Source organism: Lathyrus oleraceus, chromosome 3 (genome assembly GCF_024323335.1).
Source record: "Lathyrus oleraceus cultivar Zhongwan6 chromosome 3, CAAS_Psat_ZW6_1.0, whole genome shotgun sequence".
Classification (NCBI taxonomy): domain Eukaryota; kingdom Viridiplantae; phylum Streptophyta; class Magnoliopsida; order Fabales; family Fabaceae; genus Lathyrus; species Lathyrus oleraceus.
In genome coordinates this window covers 204,607,938-204,629,363 of record NC_066581.1, presented here as the reverse complement: position 1 = coordinate 204,629,363, position 21,426 = coordinate 204,607,938, and the positions used below count along the sequence as shown (strand labels likewise).

General features: G+C 40.0%; 1 long non-coding RNA gene across 1 annotated transcript; it reads left to right on the top strand.

Annotated features, from left to right (window-relative positions):
- Positions 1 to 3,019: 3,019 nt before the first annotated feature.
- Positions 3,020 to 5,056, top strand: LOC127126310 (uncharacterized). Its single transcript, XR_007804949.1, has 3 exons — positions 3,020 to 3,248; positions 3,496 to 3,574; positions 4,459 to 5,056. It is a non-coding gene; the product is annotated as an uncharacterized LOC127126310 (long non-coding RNA).
- Positions 5,057 to 21,426: the final 16,370 nt, after the last annotated feature.

Genomic DNA, 21,426 nt, shown 5'->3' with positions numbered 1-21,426 from the left:
CCCATCCATTTACCTATAAATGCATCCATTCCATCAACACTTCTTCCGCACCATCACTCTCACTACTTCTTCTATACTACTTCTTCTACAATTTCATCTGCAACAACTTCTTGTAGTTTCATCTACACCAACCCCTCGACAAAATGTTTATCCTCACAATGGGAGAATCACATAGAGGAACGGTTGCAAACATCGTAACATATGTAAGTTTTTTCTTTTGTTAACTTTTTATCTTTCATCTTCACCAACCCCCTTTTATTTTAACATACCAACTTAGTCAAGTTTTTTGTTCTTTCTTTTATAGGATGTATCAAGGTTCCGGACTCGGGTCCACGAATATGTCCATAAGGACCCGATGATTCAACCTTATGTTGAACTCGCCGGTTTTGGTCATATAAGCAAGATTTTGTTTTGGTTCGTAGATAACAAATTCATTCTAGCTTTATGCGAAAGATGGAGACCAGAGACACACACATTTTGGTTCCCAACTAGAAGACGTTTACATGCTTTTGGGACTGCCCATTGAAGGTAAGGCTGTTAATGGTAAAACCAACTATGCAAATTCAATTTGCATGGATCTCTTGGAGACTGATTTGTTAGATGATAACGCAAGAGGTCAAGGTATACTACTTTCACGCCTTAAGTCGTACTATAATAGTTTATACTTAGATGAGCATTCTACCGAAGATGCTCGAATAATAAAAACTAGGTGTTACATTATGCTGTTAATTGGATCGTTTTTATTTTCCGAAGGTAGTGGTTCTAGCATGCATATTATGTATTTACCTTTACTTAGACATGTAGATAGAATAGGAAGTTACAGTTGGGGATTTGCTTGTCTATCCTATCTCTGTAGCTCCTTGTGCAAAAACTCACACAAAGACACATCTACATTTTCTGGATGTGCTGTTTTGCTACAAGCATGGGTTTGGTCAAGACTACCGTCCCTAGCACCCGTCAACAACAACCCTTTCACATTTCCGTATGCACAAAAGTAAGTTGTTTAAATTGCTATATCTTTACTTACTTCTTTAAAGATTATTATCTCTAACTAATATTTTTTTACTTTTTCGTGTAGATGGTCTGCATGTGGTATGAGTTGCAACAGATGTCCAAGACACTGTATTACTCAGTATCGCAACCTGTTGGATCACCTTCGACCGACAGACGTAAGGAAAATAACTTAATAATTTCGTTATATTTTGCTAACTTCTTCTACCTAGATTATAATCCTATCTTCTTTCACATTTCAATTCATTTGGCGTCCATACCTTAATTTGGATCATGACCATCAGGTCAACGCTGAAGACGCGGCCGTATGGACTGCATGCACACTGATAATACGGTTCACAACTGTGGAGATGCACAACAGTGATCGTGTGAAGCTGCAGTTCGGTATGCCCCAAAACATCCTAGATCCCCTAGCTAGCCTAGGAGAATGGAATATGCGCAAAGTTAACGACCAATGGAACTTCAATCCATGGCAAAGCTTCGCAAGATCGGAGTGTCGCAAATGGAAGCACCGTCATGCCCATGTGTTAACTGATGCAGTCATGCCAGCTGAAGAAAAACCAAGTCGTACTTATATGGCTTGGTACAGATCAGTTGGTTTTCAGTTCATCGCCGAGGATATGTACTTGTACGACCCACTCCAGATGACTTACTCACCTGACACCTCAACATCAAACCCCCAACAACAGTGTCAGACCGGATACACACAACCCCTTGTCCGTCAAACGTTTCGTTCAACCAACACACAAACATACAACCAAAACATACCATACACCCAACCCCAATACCAAGAGCATACCTCATACCACCACCAACAAATTAACCATCAACCTGAGACCCAACATCGCCTCGCACCCACCCCATAACCCTATCAAAGTCGCCTAAGCCAGAACACCCAACGATCATTCAACACCAACCGCCCATCCTCCTACCATAGCCAAGAAGCCCAAACCTCACAAAATCAAAACATCCAACAATCCTATCTCTACCAAACACCCCAACAACCTTTCCAACCTTTCCTCGATGCAACGTTCACACCCATGTCTCCCTTCAACCATCCCGGTCGCCCATCAATGAGTCAACCACAACCTAACTTCTCTGGCATGGGTCATGAGCTCAGCTACGGCGATACACCATCGATGCATACTGAAGACTATGCCGACTTGTCTGACTACCTCAACAGACCTTCTCTTGTAGTTGGAAGTGACGCTCCTGGGTCCTCAGATGCTCAAACACCGGTACCAAATCATCAACATGGGTTAGGGCCACGGGTTAGGGTAGCTAGAGGATGTGGGACCAGAGGTCGGTTAGGTAATCCCGATCATCACCATTAGGTTTCTTTGTGTAAACGGCAAATTTTATTAATATCAATTGGTCCTATATCAAATTTATCTATCACGTATACCATTTACCAAAAAAAATATAATTTTACACTGAGGCTCCAATTGAATTGGCGCCTCCTCTTAAGTACTACACAAGGGCGCCAATCCAATTGACTAGGGCACTTGCCCTAGCCAATCCAATTGGCGCCTCCATTCAATTTTTAAGAGGAGTCTCCAATTCAATTGGCGACTCCTCCTAAAAGTGGGGTAGTTTGGGATATTTTTTGAAACTAGGGGTATTTTGGGAATTTTCTTGAAAAAGTGGGTTATTTTTATAAAAAATTCAAACCTAAGTATTAACTGGATTTTCCAAAGTATTTTTCATACAAAATAACATGATAATCAAGTATTAAGATGTAAAAGAAACTAAAATGATATTGAAAAACAAAACAAAAATCTAAAGAAAAAAAAGAAAATAAAGGAAGCAAGGGTGCAGAGCTGGACTACATGGTGTATTGGAGAACTCAGAATGGGCTTTGAAGACACAAGCCCAAAGCACTTTGAAGCTTGGCTCAACAGGGGGGTATACCATGTAAAAGGCGGGTGTAAGGCTCAATTGTGTGAGGTTGAGGCCCACTGAGCCCAAGTGAGACAAGTGAGAGGGAGAGACACCCATCCATTCAATCATATCGTTTCATTCTCACTTTCTTCATTTAAACACACGAACAAACTTGCAAGAACTTCGTCGCGTCAGAAATCGCCTCTGGCGGCGGTGGAGGTTCAAATCCTCCACAACATACATCAAAATACTCGTCGTAATCCCCTCTCTCACAAATCAACCTCGCTTCTTTCTAACTCTCTGCCATAAACCTAAATTGAAGGCTCTGCCAGTATCTCTGTTACAATCAGTTAAATGTTAGTTACAATTCAGTTATATTAGTTTGAAGCTATTATAGTGAGTTTGATGTTAGTGAAATGATGAAAGTGTTTTGCCTGCTTGACTTGTTATAATTAGTGATGTTAGTTTATCCTGCTGAAATAAACTATTAATTTTCTAATTAATTATCTTCAGTGTATGATGTGATTAACTAAGGGAATTAACTTATACTATTGAGTTGCATTTAATTTCTACTATGAGATTAATAGTTTTTCCTATATGCAGTAACTTCTATGTTGCAGTTAGCAAATCAAACATACGAAATAAGCACAAAGCTGGAGCATTAACCAGGACCAAATTAAAGGTGAAGATTTTAGGGCCTCTTTGTAATTGGTATCAGAAAACTATTAGTTATTTTCTTTTTCTGTTTTCAAATGTTTGCAGTGAAAACATTGAGAGAACAACTGATGTACAACTATTTATTTTCATTATTTCCTATACAAATATTTCCAAATAGGGAACAAATTGAAAACTATGGGGGCTGTTGGTTTGAAAATGAGTTAGTTATAGCAAGATGAAATGGCCAATGTCAGTTACATGCATGGCTGTTAATATGATGAGCTCATGAATTAGAGCCTGAAGGCTATTAAATCAGTGCGTGTAATGTTGAAATTGTAATGTCATGAAAACTTGCATTGCTATGACACTTGAAGCTGAGGATTTTGTGAACTATTTGTGGCATTAATGCATTAGAATGTTAGTAACTTGTCATGACATCAGCTCTAAATTGAAGTCAATAGGTTAGTGTGTTAGTAGAATGAACTCAATTTGAATCTAATTGTTATTATGATGGATGTTAGAATGTTAAGTTAAGGTTTGTGATATTTTGAAATCAGCTGAAAAACTCACTAGCTGTTGTGACTGGCTTGTTGATCCTGAGCATTAATGGATATGCTAAGTGTACTATGTGTTTTATGCTAGTAATGGTTGACTTGAATTAGAATTTGGAGAATTAAATGAAATTTTTTGGGCTTGGAAGCTATTGAAATTGGTTGTAAGTTAGTGAAATATGAATGTTAGTCTTTTGTTTTTTTAATTGTTTGAACATGTTTGCTGTCACAAATGCTTTATGCACTGCAACTATTTGTAATTTGGATTGTGAAATAGTTGGTGCCTCGATTGTTATGTTAGTGAGCTTGTTAGTGTACTTGTGATGCTATCAATTGCTGAATCTTTTCCTTTGACTAGTTATGTAGAGGGCTAGTTGTAGAACTGTCATGAAACTGGATGTTTGGATTATGAAATGCTTGATGTCTTTATAAAAGCAGTTAGTGGTCTTGTGGATTGGAATATTGATGTTAATGCTTGAAAATGGGCTGTTATGCAAAATTGGCTTAACATTAACCTTGAGTGTTTGGATTGTGAACCACACATGATTAAGTCATACGCTCATGCTTTGAATTGGGTGAGATGCACACGAAAATGTTGCTTTGTTTGATGTAAGGTTGCTAGTCTTATGAGGTAAAACATGGATCATGGAGAGTTTGGCATAAAGGCATCATCATCATGGCATGAAGAAATATATCATGGATTACTTGGCCATGAAGGAAACTTGGATATGAAGTCATTTGAGAAGATGGAAGAGTGAAGATCAAAGAGAAGTTTAGGGTTAGGATTAGTGGTTAGGTTAGTTGACTTTGGTCAACTAATTGACCAAAAAGTCAACGGTTGACTAAAGTCAATTATAGGTCAAAGTTGTATATTTTTTGTGTAATCTTGATTTTGGACCTTTTGTAATGGAATATGTGAATGTTTTGGGAATACAATGGATCCTTTTGTAATGCAATGTGACTTGTTTTCCAAGCTAACATCTTTCCCTCCAAATTCCAATTTTAAAATTTTGAATCTTGACCTTGGATGCTTTGAACAAAACTTGACCTTGAATTTGAACATGAATTATGAATCTTGGATATGAATCTTGAATGCGAATCTTGAATGGACCATAATGCCTGGCTTTGAATTCAAACCAATAAAACAATGGAATATGGTAGTGAACAAGCCCCTAAAGAGATTTAACCAGCCACAGTCAATCATTCATGGTTGACTAAGTAAACACAACAACAAATCCAATGCCAATATACAAGCTCTATGATCCACAAGGGTCAAGAATCAAGATTTTGGGTTTCATGATCAAATCAAATACCATGATGCGGTCCATATAATCCAAGATCTCAAGCACCAAGAATTAGGGTTTCACGGACATTGATCTATAAAGAGTGAACCAATCATTATTGTTGTGTCAAAATAGTCAAGATATAGCATAAGCTTAATCCACTAGCTTTGTACCATAAATAAGCAAGACCCTTTGAATTAATGGTGCTTATTTGAGGATGTAGTTGTAAATGAATTTGTTATGATAGATGATTAGGTCATGTGGATATGTAGATGAAATGAGCAATAAGCCAGACAAAATTGAAAAAAAGAGGGGAAATTTTGGGGTATTACAGCTACCTCTATTTAATCTTTTTGGACCTTAATGTAGAAATGGTGACCACTTTTCGGACATTTAAGGTAGAAGAGGATTAAATACAAGAATATCCAAAAATTTGTCCGTTGAGAATGAACATGTATTGAAAGGAAGGTAAGTTTACTGGGGATTTATTTATTGGAGATATAGAACTGCAGACAAACTTTTGTAGGTTCATCTGTTGGGGATTGACTAAAGTATTTGTTGGGCAAACAAGGTTGGCATGGCCGAATGTTGGAAAGTGATTAACACAAACGGGTGTCGTAAGTCGATACAGACGAGTATTGAAAAGGTAAAAATGACATGAGTGAATCTTGGGGACTCAGTACGGAGGAGTATTGAAAAGGTAATGTCAACATGGATGAGCGTTGAAATTTAATATAGGCGAGTACCGAAAAGGGTAATGTCAACACAGACGAGTGTTAGAATCAATAAAGACGAGTAAAAAAGGAGATATGGTCAACATGGGCGAGTGTTTGGAATCAATACAGACGAGTATTGAAAATATATGATCAACATAGACAAGTGTTGGGAATCACTACAAACGAGTATTGAAAAGATATGATCAACATGAATGAGTGTTGGAAATCAATACACATGAGTACTGAAAAGGAGTGTCAACACAGACGAGTGTCAAAAATCAATACAGATAAATTTTGAAGAAAAGAGAGTGGTAACACAGACGAGTGTTGTAAATCACTACAAACGAGTATTGAAAAGAGATTGTCAACACATACGAGTGTTAAAAATCAATATAGATGAGTATTGTAAAGAGAGTAAAAAGAGAGTGTCAACACGAACGAGTGTTGGGAATAAATACATACGAGTATTGGAAAAGTGACGTGTCAACACAGGCATATTTTGAGAATCAATACATACGAGTATTGAAAAGGAAGTACCAACACGAACGAGTGTTGAGAATTAATACGGATGAGTATTGAGAATCAATACAAATGAGTATTGAAAAGATACGTGGTCAACATGGAAGAGTGTTGAAAATTAATACAGACGAGTATTTAAGATGAGATGTATCAACACTGACGAGTGTTGGGAATCAACACGAATGAGTATTGAAAAAGAGATAATACCAACACATACGAGTGTTGGAAAGCAATACGGACGAGTATTGAAGAGATAAGACCAACACAGAAGAGTGTTAGAAAAGAAATACATACGAGTATCGAGGAGTAAGTATTGAAAAAGTTTAGAATCAACACAGACGAGTGATGGAAATCAATACAGACGAGTACTGAAAAAGGGAATGTCAACATGTACAAGTGTTTGAAATCAATACAGACGAGTATTGAGAAAGGTATGAATAACACATATGAGTTTCGGAAGTCAATACAAACGAATATTGAAAATGAGTAAGATCAACACAAATAAGTGTTGGAGATCAATACAGACGAGTATTGAAAAAAAGATGTACCAACACAGATGAGTGTTGAGAATTAATACGGACGAGTACTGAAAAGGAGTGGCAACATGTATGAGTGTTGTAAATCAATACAAGTGAGTACTAAAAAGGTATGGTCAACACGGAAGAGTGCTGAAAATCAATACGAATGAGTATTGAAAAGGGAATATCAACACAGGTGAGTGTTGGAAATCAATACGGATGGGTATTGAAAAATGAATGTCAACATGGATGGGTGTTGGAAAGCAATACAGACGAGTATTAAAAGAGAGAGATGGCAACACAGACGAGTGTTGGAAAGAAATATGGACGAGTATTGAAAAGGTTCTTAGGAAAAACACAAAGGAGTGTTAGAGAAATATGGTCAACACAGACGAGTGTTAAAAACGGTCAACACAAGTAAGTGTTTGAAAAATATGTCAGCATGGACAAGTGTTTGGAAGGAAGAACATGGTCTTTTGTACAAGGTACCGAGTCTGGCTTATGCTTTGTATGCATGTTTGAATTTTTATGGCATAATGTTCCATCTTGACGGATATGCTACACGTTTTTAGAGATGCAATACTATGTAAAGATGACTATTATATGTAGAATGAAAGTATAGTTGGGATTTGTGGGATGCCAAGCAAGTTGAGCTTTGAGGAGATGCCAAGCAAGTTGGGCTTTGAGGGAGGTGCCAAGTATGAATGGGCTTTGAAGGTGCCAATAAGGATTGGCCTTTGAGGGAGGTGCCAAGTATGAACGGGCTTTGAAGTAACCAATAAGGATTGGACTTTGAGATATGCAAATAAGGATTGGGCTTTATGGAGGTGCCAATAAATATTGGGCTTTAGAGATGCCAATAAGGATTGGGTTTTGTATGTGCCAATCGAGTTGGGCTTTTGAAAGATGCCAATAAGGATTGGGGTTTTGAGAGAGATTCCAAGAAAGTTGGGCTTTAGGGATGCCAAGCGAGGTTAGGCTTTGTCTTTTCTTGTTTGTTTTGCAAGGCTTCATGCTATGCCAGATGAATGATATGCATGAGTGAAGCGACATGATTAATGCATGGTGATGATTTACCAAACGCTCACGTGGCGGGGGATGGAAGATTTAAGGCTAGGATAAGGGTTATGAATACATGATTCTCTGACACCTACTCCAGGCTCAATAGTTGTTAACACACCTTTGCGCTTGATTTGAAACAGGGAGAGAACTTGTACTTTTGTAGCCTAACTTTGCCCTAGTATATTGGGTATCTGTATGGATTTCCTCAGTCATTAGTCATGAAGTAGTCTTGTCATATGACGATATGGATCTGACTTACCCTAGTGTCTTGAAACTATATACCCCTGATTAACCATCTCTTGGAGTAGCTGACTTCTTGTACTCTTGAGGTGACCTGCCTCAGTACTAGCCTTGAAGTGATTTTGCCCCTGGCTGGTTGATCTTAGAGAGAATACCCATGGTAGACTTATCTTGGAGAGATTTGTCGAATTTCAATGTGATTGCCCCAAATTGACTGAATCTTGAAACGAATTGCCCTTTTTCCCAACGGAGTCTTCATGCATTTTTCCCCTTAATGTGAACATTCTTCTCATTGTGGAAACTTTATTGATGTCAAGTGCTTATTCGCAAGTAAAAATGTTCATTTTGAAAATGATAATTTTAATGCAATGTTTATATCAGTTTCGAAATCCAAGTTTTTCCACTGAGATGATGACATATAGTGAATGAATCACTAGTTAGAATTCCATATAGATACCAACCCTAATGATATGAAAAACATTAGGAGTCCACTTTAACGTTATCTTACCGTAGCATGCTTTCGAAAAAAATCATGCTTCAACTTAGTCTTTTGAGGGTTGTAACGTAACATGATTCATGGTTTTTAGAAAGAAAAGGATTTATAGCTCAAAATTTATTTTAATCCACCAATTCTCCTTGATGTTCTCTAGTCCTATGTTCAGTTAATTCAACACAAGCACTCACCTTTCAAAAAGGATTTTGAATGGTAGAAGTGATGGTTAAGGAACCAATGTGGTTTCCGGAGTGATAGTCACCCATCTCTTATTGGGTTTATTTGTAGCGATACAAATTTGTTCTCGCGGAGGATTTTTTCTGCTTTTGATCCTCTCTTTTTCATTTTGTTTTTGCTTTCCCTGACTTTTGCCTGAACTGCTCTTTTGAATTTGCAGTCCATCGGGATGCCCTAATTTTTGCCTAAGTCACTTGTTTTCAGGTTTTCGACCTAGCAGACTTTTCTTTTTTATTTTTGTTATTTTGAATTTCTCATTTTTTAAACAAATTGTGTGACATTTGTTTGTTTGATTTGTTGAAAGGGTTGTGTCTGCCTCGTTCCTTTTGTTGGTGAGGGACAACCATTGTATAATTTTTGTTTTTAGAACTCTCGTGAGGGATAAGATATGGTTGATCCTCAGATGTGATACTTCTGTTTTGAAATTTGAACACATGGTCAAACTAATTGAAGACTACCCCGCCCCTGGTTAAGATTGAGGGTTTTTCGTATAGAAAGAAACTCCTACTACTAGGCCTTAAGGGTTGACTAGGGATTATCTTCTTTATACCTCAAGTGCTTTGGGATTGAAACAATGCCTTACATCACCAACACAGTTTTATTCAAAAGCATACATACAATTGTTTAGTGTATTTTGATTTCATCATTCTCTTTTCAATTTTTCTTAAACAAGAGTTTGATACTGATACATAAAATATGAGTGAACACGAATGGATTGATCTGAATTATGCATAATCATTTTATTATTATTATTATTTTAAAACAAACGAGTTTTTACAAGTGAATAACACTTAACAAACAACAAAGATTATAAATGAAAATGATTAAACAACTTAAAGATTGTTGGAGTGATTAGCATTTGTATACTCCTACAGACTAGGGCTATTTTGCTTGTAGAAGTTGATGTGATAGTCCTCAATGAGGTTTCCCTTCAGACGCTTTCAACAGATGCAACCTCTATAGATTTATCCCTGCACTGGTTATGGCATTGCAGTTGTGCCTGCATGCGGAAGCATGGGATTGTTCAGTATGTTTGGACCTTTTGGTATGAACTTTATAGCCTTTGAGTCGATCATGTCTTATACTTTGTGCTTCAGGGCTCTATAATTCTTGATTGTGTGTCTAGGTTCCCCCGAATAGAACCCACATCTAGCATTTGCGTCGTAGCCTGGAGGAAGAGGTGTTAGAGGAGGTCTCAGTTCCCTTAATTGAACCAATGAGAAATTAAGCAACTTTGGGAGTAGTTGATCATAGAGCATAGTAATTGGGTCAATCCTTCTTTCTGGTTTCCTCTGTCTCTGTTGTCTCTGCCTTTGGTTTCTGTTGTTCTGAGTAGGTTGTTGATTATGGGAAGCTTGAGCCTATGGAGGATATTGGTACCGAGGTCGTGGTTAATACTAGAATGGTGGTTGTTGGTATTGGGTAGTGTCGCATCCGCGAAAAACAACCGGCGGGCTAAAAACAAAACAACACAGAGTCGCCACCGTGCGTTATTTATCCCAAAAGAGGGAAAGGAAACGCTCGAAGTAAACCTGGGAAAGACATGGTCTCGCGACCAGAGAGAGATGGGATCGGGAGTCGGTTATGCGAAGGTAAGGTATTAGCACCCCTACGCATCCGTCGTACTCGACGGGATCCACGCTCAAAAAGATAGAACAAGGTTGCTAAAACTGCTCACAAACATCACACACAAACACTGAAAACAACACAGGTGGGGGAAGAGAGGAAAGGGCTCGCTAGGATATCGCATCCTATGCCTACGTATCTCATCTGGAATGAGAATCAGAGTTGCCGTAGTTCGGCTCACGCACGCCAAACAAAACACACAGGAAACCGACTGCCAATCGTGGGCTTATGTCGGACTCCACACAACAAACACCAATAGGATACGGACTGCCAATCGCTGGGCTTACATCCATATCCTAACACACGAGAGGGTTAACAAACAAACAAGTTACTAAGGAGTCAGGCACTCGAGCCTAGTAACTGTCAAGCAAACACACACAAAAAGAAAAAGGGTTCCCGGAGAGACCTCGCACGGTCTCCTGCCTACGTACCTCATCTGGTATGAGGATCAGGGCGACGTAGTTCCCCTGAACGGGAAAGAAGTTCTAACCTAACCAGAGACTGGGAAATGACAAACTAGAAGGGAGCTGGACTCGAGCCTAATAGTTATCATGCAAATTCACCATGGTCCTAGGTTAAGGTTTCTAGCTAACTCGCACAGGAAGCAAGCTAAACCTAAACAACACAAGCAATCAAAGCAAACAATTACAAATAGCACACACTATATACAGACAAAGTGGGCTCACACAAGGGTTAGGCTGCAAAAGCAAGCCAACTGTATCAGGTGATGTTAGCTCTTAACCCTAACATTGAGAGTTAGGGTGAAGCAGATGAAATGGGAGTGAGGGGTGTGCCTCACAGCTCTTATCCCTGGCCAGGGAGAGCTTCAAACAAAGGAAGTGTGGGTTCAGAAAGTGGGAACCCTTCTACACTTATGACTGACTCAACATGGATCTTGGGTTAATATCCACAATGCATCAACACCAGTTGTGTGAGCAAAGGGATGACTCAACTGAGTAGCAGGAGATGGATTGCACATCTCTTGTATCTGCCAATTGCCTTATCCCAGGTCTTTTCCTGCTTGGCACAAAGATAAACAATCACAAGCATTGCCTCTTAAGGAGGACTTCAGACAGGTGCCTGACCAAATAACAGGCCAGGTCTTCCAGACTACATGAAGTTAGTGAGTTTTACCTCAATTGGTTAAGCAACCAAGCAACAACAAAAGCAAGTTCACAATGAACTATAGCAACTAATGTACCTGAAATCAATCTAACATAATCAGTACACAGCTCAAACAGTCAAACAGATAAGCTAATGGTCAACAGTCAACTGTACATAAACAGACAAACAAGCAAAGCAATGCACAAAGGTGCAATCCACAAGGCCTAAGTACAAGTCTCAAAGCCTACAAAACAAGCTCAAGGTTAGTCATAAACAAGCAATGGACCAACTTCAATTGAGTGCACATCATCAAGTATAAGCAATTGTGCTCTTTGACCTGAAACAAAGCTCAAACATTAAGCACTAACCACTAGGACAAGGCCTAGGGTCAAAATGGGAGCAATAAACCAAAACAGAACATGAAAATTATCAAAAATCAATTTCAATCAAATAAGAAACAAATCCAAGTGGTCTCATATCCATATCATCAACCAATTTCATTTCATAAAGCATTTAGTGCAAAGCATGCAACTTCAAAGCTCATTGGACCAAACAGAATGACTCAATCCATTTCAACTCAAAAACAATTCATTAAATCCCAAGAAAAACCATGTCTAAACAGAATCCATCAATTGATCATCATACCAAAATTCAGGTCATTTTGACAAGTGGAAGCATGTCAAATAAAATCCATAAGACAAGGCATGTCAAAACAAGCTCATACAAGGCACAAAATCATGCATCAACTTCAAGCAAACACAAAACAGAATTGGCACAAGATAAATGCATCAAACCAAAGCCATGGCAAACTTCAAGGTGTCTAGAATCACTCCACAAAATTTCAAGTTCATGTGATACACATCAAGAATTTCACAAATCATCTAAGATCATGACTCTCAAAAAGTCCACAATTGGTCAAACAGAAAGGAAATTCTCAAACAAATTGGAAATGCACTCAAAAATTCCACAAAAATTCACACTCAAACTTAACATCCAGAAGAATCAACATGAAAAAATTCACATCAATTCAAGTTCATATGGCATGGTAAAGAAAATCAGTAATTTGGACAAGAAATGGTGTGACACACATTGTCACACCTATATTGATCAGACCATATCTCCAAACCAGAAATGCAAAAATAGCAAAATCAAAGCCAAAATGTCACTTAGGATCTCTAGCTTACACATGCAAAATTTCAAGAATTTTGGATCAAGCATCATTATTTCACAACCAAAATAGTAACCAATGTGCAAGCAAACACATGTTCACAAAAACCCTAGGCCACATTAAAAACCACACGTGCACAATTTCTGGAAAAAACACCAAAAAATACTAGAGATCTTAAGGAACATGGCACAAAAAATCTCATGTGAATTGGATTAATAGTTTAGGAGTTATGAATTTTTAAGTGTGGGGAAAAATTAAAAAAACATGGAAAGCATACATGAATGGCAAGGCATGACATGGAAAAAAAATGGAATAAGGCAAAATGTGAAATGGCTGAGCCAGGTATCGAAGCATGTCTTGTTTTAAAATTAAGCGCGCTACAGTCTAGTGGAGGACACGTGGTCCAATTGCATGGCCAGAAACACTTCAACACATGCAGCCAAGCGAAAAACAGATCAAATACATGAATTCTGGAAAAAACCTAGGGTTTCATCATGTTCTTCACACATTCATACGCTCATGAACAAATTGTTTCAGAAATTAACAAGACCTATATCATTGGAATCCTTTTTCAACATACATCACGAATCTCAAATCAATTTGGCTTAATTCTTCCTAGTTTCAAAGTTTCGAAGACAATCATATTCATGCATCAATCTTAAATTCACTATAACTTCCTCAATTCTTGATGAAAATCAATGAAACAAATTGCAGTTTACTCTACTAAGAAAGATCTACAAGTTACTTCAATCAATTTCAAGAATTATGCAAGTCGAAATCTCACCTTGTTGGAAGTGCAGTTATGAAATCGATGCTTTCAAGTCCTGGAAGATCCAAACAGAAACTCCTTAGTGCTCATATGAATGAATGGAGAAGAGTTTTGATGTCAATGGTATACGATCTAGCTGAAAACTCGAATTGCCATTGATGAGCACACTTGCAACAGTTCTTGAATTGGCTTGAGAATCAATGGATCTTGCTTCAATTCAACTCAATTATGCACATGGATGAAGGATTGACCAAGGATGATGCAATGTTTGTGAAGAAAATTGCAGAAAAAGTGAGAGAAGAAGTTGAAGAATTTTTGGATTTCTAGATCTAGATCTCAATTCTGTTATGATTAATTAGAAAACAGTTGTGATTTTCCTTTTATATGTGATGTTAAACATGTTGCTAATCACAATTAGCCAAAATGCACATGATTAGTGAAATTGGAAATTTTGGTGCACATTAGCAAATTGCCTTGTACATGTAGTAACCAATGGAACAGTGCAGGGTTTTTGTTCCAATTCAATTGGAAATGTGGTGCAGAGGCAAATGCAAGTGGAATTGAATGAATACAAAGCATAATTTTCAAATTGTCTTTTTCCCTCCAATTTTCAAATGAAATTCACATGAAACATGCAATATTTTGTGAGCAAAATGCATGAGTTATGATATGTAATTTGGATAGTGCATGACAAAAGAAGAATGTGGCAAAAAATCCCACTCCATTTGGCCTTTTGGATCAAAAGTTATGCACTTTTGAAATTCAAACTTTCTTGGCAAAGATTGATCCATAACTTGTCAACCACATATGGGAAATTCATGTTCTTGGACTTTTTGGAAAGGTGAGAGCAAGATCTACAACTTTCATGTTGGACAAAATTTCATTTGAAGCATTTTTGGACATGTGATTTTAAGGAGAAAACCTTTCCATTTTTGGCAATTTTGAATTACAAGTCACTTTCTATTTTTGGAAAGTTTTCATCTGACTTTATTTTCTTCAATGTTGATGTTTGAAATGTCAAATGAAACTTGTTTGGACATGAATGAAGTGTCTCTAACTCTCTCCCACCTCCAAATCCATCAGTTGACCTTTGGTTGACTTTTGTTGACTGATAGATGAATTGACTATGCACTGATGAACTTGAGCCTCAAACTCCTGATGAAATGGCTCAAACATGAACCCCTAGCTTCCAAAAGATCATTAAAACCATGTGATGATCTCTCATCTCAATGAAGACCTCATCTCCTTGACAAGCCCTGATTGGCACAATACAGATGATTAGGGTTGACCAGAGGTCAAAACCCTAATCTCAAGGAATCTGATCAAGCACAATGAATCTCTTGATGATGACAAGACCATGATGATGATGATGTACCATTTCAACCAAGATGATGATCAATCTCCTTGAGGAACCAAGAAACCCTAATTTGAAGCACACACCCTCAGATGGCTAGTGATCAATTCAATGAGACCCTCAGCTTGAATCTCTTAACCTCCTTATCTTCTGATCAAGACCTAAGAGGATGACTTGCTCAATGTTGTCACATGATATGCAAAGATGCAATGCCTAATGTCCTAAGAATGAAATGCAATATGTTAAGCTAGTCCCAAGAGAGGAGGGCAAATTTTGAGGTGTTACAGCTGCCCCTATTCAATCCACTATGAACCTGTCGATATGAATAGCCTCGGCTTTCAGATGATCAGGATGAAGAGTGATTGAATACCAAGAACAGACGAACAATTTGCACTCTGATGGGAAAATAATTAACAATGCCTGTCAGAATTGGCAAAGAAGCAATCTCAAAAGAAGAATCCATCTAGCACGGAGAAAGTCGGCCTGAATACCGAAACAGAAATACGTCTGGATAACGGTAACACAAAGATAACCATGGCCTGAATGCCGCTCGTCAGTCTGAATATTGCGCATCGGAACATGAGAGTATTGATATCGGTATGAATACCGGGAGATTGGCCTGAACACCACTCTGGTCTGAACACCACTTTGGTCTGAACACCACTTCGGTCTGGACACCGGGAAACTGGCCTGAATGCCGCAAGCTGCATCGATCTGAACTTCGGAAGCTTCTTCGATCTGAAAATCGGAACCTGGCCTGAGCGCCACATCGGTCTGAATTCCCGCCTCGGTCTGAACACCGGAAGATTGGCCTGGATGCCACAAGTACTTCAACCTGATTGTTGGAAACTTCTTCGATCTGGAAATCGGAAACTGGCCCGAGCGCCGCATCGGTCTGAATACCCGCCTCGGTCTGATCACCGGAAAACTGGTCTGAATACCATCTCGGTCTGCACACCGGAAAACTGGTCTGAATACCATCTCGGTCTGAACACCGGAAAACTGGTCTGAATACCATCTCGGTCTGAACACCGGAAAACTGGTCTGAATACCATCTCGGTCTGAACACCGGAAAACTGGTCTATCAGCATCGGCAGAGATAAAAAAACAGTGATAAGTGAGTCGGCACGCATGCTAACGACCCATGCTGGGGATAACAAGCCACGAACCGGCTATCTTCTATTCAACCCTAGCAAATGAACCCTTTCGCTTAGCTGGGGATTATTCTCTTTCTTGCTTTCTTTTTGGACCCCGAAACTTCTCTGATTATCATTTCCATCTCCGCCTGACAGAAACTCTTCCTCCAATATCGCACTACTGGGGAATACCTTTGGTTCACAATCATGATGCTAAACTCCTCGGAGTAACACCTTCACCTTCGGGCAAAACCACCTCTCAAACGGTAACCACGGTCTGAGACTAGCTTATGCTTGCAATAATGACGCATGATATTTTTTCAGCGTAATGCTCCATAATCATGGAAATGCTACACGATTTGTTATGCAATATGCTATGCTTATCTAAATGATGAATGCATAAAAAGTATCCCCCTCAAGGGACTCTTCTGAGGAGCACGAGGCACTCTGCTGAGGAACTCGTCATTGCTCCAACTCCACCCTGCTGGGGAATAGTACTGCTGCTTGGAAGAAGGTAACCCTTGCTGGGGAAAACCTCCCTTGCACTCGATCCGCTTGGGAACTTCGCTGGGGAATAAACCGCCAACACACTCTGTGGGGAAACAACGGTCTTTGACTTGCTGGGGATATCAATCCCGACTCTGCTTGAGAAACCACCACCCACAGATACCACTGCTGGGAAACAACAAACTTCAGGCCTGACTGCTGAGGAAACACCGATCTCCAACCTGCTGGGGGATAACCATCCGGACCCTGCTAGGGAAAACACAGACCTTGAATCTGCTGGGGAATTAGTTCTCCCGACTCTGCTCGGGGAGATGAGGAAAGTCTGATACTGAACACCCGTCGACTCGTCGAGCCATGGCATTCCATATCCAACTCCAATGTCAGCTTTCCAATTTTGAGAACTCCCAGACTCATCTGGACTTTTCTGATTCATCACCTTGTATTCCCAACCGCTCCGTACTCGACGGAGAACGAACTCCTGGGATTCATACAGACTTTCCAATTTTAGACTTTGAAGAGTCTTCTTGATTTATTCCAAGGATCGTCGTATGTCTCGTCGTCTTTTCACCATTCTTCCATTCATTCGTCCCTGATTGGACTCCATGGGGATTCTTATTCAAAGCTTCCACATCACAACCTGCAAGTGAGTGAAAATATCTAACAGTACCTGCAAAAGAGATCGTTAGATAAAACCGTGCCCTAGGCTTGTCAAGATTTCCACACTTGGGTCACTCAACCTTCCGAATAAGATTTCAAGTTTTCAATCTTATAAGCATGCATTGGAAGGGACCTGTATGTCTTAAAATGCAAGATTCTTTATCACAAATATTTGGATGTTTTTGCAATCAAAGCAGTAATGAAAAACAAAAACAAAATTATTTGACTGAAAATGCATTTTATTGATTGAAAAAGTGTGGCTCGAAATTGAGCAATACAAAGGAAGCAATTCCTGAAAAGAGGTAATTACGCACAAAAGGAAAAATCTATCCTAATGGCAATGTGAAACCACGATCTCATCGAGTTCCAACTCGGTTACACCCCATATGTCCTCAGACTTTCCGCGCTTCTGCCTTCTGAACAAGACGTTTCTGACTGCTCCCTACCGGGTATTATCCACGATGCCTTAACCAAAGCAAACGATCATGCTGAACGCAGTTGTTCGTTTCAATCCCTCTTTTGCCTGGACCGCCCTTTCGGGTTTTCAGTCCACCGGGATACCCTTTTTTGCCCAAGTCGCCTTTTCAGGTTTTCGACTTGCCGGGTGTACAGCTTTTCCTTTTTATCCCTAATTTTTGCCCTAACCTTTTTCATTCTGTTTTTTGGTTCGCCGGGATGCCCATTTTTGCCTGGACTATTTTATTCTTTTCGTCCAGCGGGTCTCTTTATACGAAGTATTTTTTAACTGCGTCCGCATTCACAGGGGATGGAAAATCTTCACCATCCATGGTCGTCAACAACAAGGCTCCGCCAGAGAAAACCTTCTTGACCACGAATGGACCTTCATAATTGGGTGTCCATTTGCCCCTTCGATCGTTTTGAGGAGGAAGGATCCTTTTCAGCACCATATCACCGACGTGATATACCCGAGGTCGTACCTTTCGGTCAAAAGTACGCTTCATCCGCTGCTGGTATAACTGCCCATGACAGATGGCTGCCAACCTCTTTTCGTCAATCAGGCTCAACTCTTCGTACCGGGTCCTTACCCATTCAACCTCTTGCAATTTCACGTCCATCAGGACTCTCAAAGAGGGAATTTGAACCTCAATCGGTAGCACCGCTTCCATTCCATATACCAACGAGAAAGGAGTTGCCCCAGTAGATGTACGCACCGACGTTCGATACCCATGCAATGCAAATGGCAATATCTCATGCTAGTCTTTATAGGTCACAACCATTTTCTGCACAATCTTCTTAATATTTTTATTGGCTGCCTCAACCGCCCCATTCATCTTCGGACGATAAGGAGAAGAATTGTGATGCTCGATCTTAAATTCCCGGCACAGCTCTGCCATCATCTTGTTGTTCAAATTAGAACCATTATCAGTAATGATTCTCTCGGGAACCCCATATCTGCAAATGATGTCTCTCTTGAGAAATCGGGCAACGACCTACTTTGTCACATTCGTATAAGAGGCTGCTTCCACCCACTTGGTGAAGTAATCAATAGCCACCAATATGAACCGATGCCCATTCGAAGCCGTAGGCTCGATCTTTCCGATCATATCAATGCCCCACATAGCAAACGGCCACGGAGATGACATCAAACTCAACGGATTTGGAGGCACGTGCACCTTATCAGCATAAATCTGGCATTTATGACACTTCCGCACGAAATTGAAACATTGGGCCTCCATTGTCATCCAATAATAACCTGCCCTTAGCAACTTCTTCACCATTGTATTCCCACTGGCATGGGTACCGAACGATCCTTCGTGAACCTCTTTCATCAATTGGCTTGCTTCTTTATCATCAACACATCTGAGCAAGACCCAATCGAAATTCCTCTTATATAAAACCCCGTCCTTATTCAAGTAGAACACCATGGCCAACCTCCGCAGAGTCTTTCGGTCCTTCTTAGATGCTCCCTCAGGATACTCTTGAGTCTCTAGATAGCGCTTGATATCGTAATACCACGGCTTCTCATCATCATGCGTTGTGTCAACAGCAAACACATAAGCCGGTCTATCCAGACGTCCCACTTCAACACTGGGGAACTGATTCCACCATTGCACCTTAATCAAGGCAGCCAGGGTAGCCAAAGCATCTTCCAAAGGATTCTCTTCTCTAGGCACATGATGCATCTTCACCTTGGTGAAAAACGTCAACAATCTCCTCGTATAATCTCGGTATGGAACTAAATGAGATTGATGCGTATACCATTTTCTGTTAACCTGATTTACAACCAAAGCTGAATCTCCATATATAACAAGGTTCTTGATCCTCAAATCAATCGCCTCTTCAATCCCTAGGATACAAGCTTCGTATTCAGCCACGTTGGTGCACTCAAATGTTAGCCGGGCAGCAAAAGGAATGTGGGATCCTTTCGGCGTAACCAAAACAGCACCAACTCCGCTACCATTCACGTTAACGGCCCCATCAAACATCAGAATCCATTCGGATTCAGGGTCAGGCCCCTCCTCCGGGATCGGTTCCTCGCAATCTTTCGATTTGAGAAACATGATGTCCTCATCAGGGAATTCAAACTTCATCGGTTGATAATCCTCAATAGGTTGCTGGGCGAGGTAATCAGACAATACACTCCCATTGATTGCTTTCTGAGAGGTATATTGTATATCATATTCTGTCAAAATCATTTGCCATCTCGCAACCCATCCGGTCAATGCTGGCTTCTCAAAAATGTACTTGATTGGATCCATCTTGGAAATCAACAAAGTGGTATGAACCAGCATATACTGCCTCAGTCGGCGAGCAGCCCAGACCAAAGCACAACAAGTTTTCTCGAGCAGTGAATATCTTGTTTCACAGTCGGTAAACTTTTTTCTAAGGTAGTATATGGCATGCTCTTTTCGACCAGACTCGTCATGCTGCCCTAATACACACCCCATAGACCCCTCGAGGACCGTCAAGTACAGGATTAACGGTCGTCCCTCCACAGGAGGCATCAGAATCGGAGGCTCCTGTAAATACTCTTTTATCTTTTCAAATGCCGCTTGGCAATCATTATTCCACTTGACCGTTTGATCTTTTCTCAACAATTTGAAAATTGGTTCACACGTGGCTGTTAGATGAGATACGAACCGTGAAATGTAGTTCAATCTACCTAAGAAACCACGAACCTCTTTCTCTGTTCTCGGTTCAGGCATTTCTCTTATTGCTTTTACTTTAGCAGGATCAACCTCGATTCCTTTTTCACTCACAATGAACCCCAGCAATTTACCGGACCGCACTCCGAAAGTGCACTTGTTCGGATTCAACCTCAGTCTGAATTGTCTCAGCCGGTCGAACAACTTGGCCAGATCTACCAAATGCCCCTCTTCTGTTTGGGACTTTGCTATCATGTCATCAATATAGCATTCGATTTCATGATGAATCATATCATGAAACAAAGTCACCATGGCTCTCTGATAAGTAGCACCGGCGTTCTTGAGACCGAATGGCATCACCTTGTAACAAAAAGTGCCCCACGGTGTGATGAACGTTGTTTTCTCCATATCATCTGGCGACATTTTGATTTGATTATAGCCAGAAAAGCCATCCATGAAGGAAAACACCGAGAATTGAGCTGTATTATCTACCAACACATCAATGTGAGGTAGTGGGAAATCATCTTTCGGACTAGCTCTGTTCAGGTCCCGGTAGTCCACACACATTCTCACCTTCCCATCTTTCTTCGGGACTGGCACAATGTTCGCGACCCAAGGCGGATAATTAGTGACAGCAAGGAAACCAGCATCCCACTGCTTCTGCACTTCCTCTTTAATTTTCATTGCCATCTCAGGTCGAGTTCTGCGCAACTTCTGCTTCACTGGAGGACAATCTGCTCTCAACGGTAGCTTGTGAACAACGATGTCGGTATCCAACCCTGGCATATCCTGATAAGACCAGGCAAAGATGTCGACATACTCTTTCAACA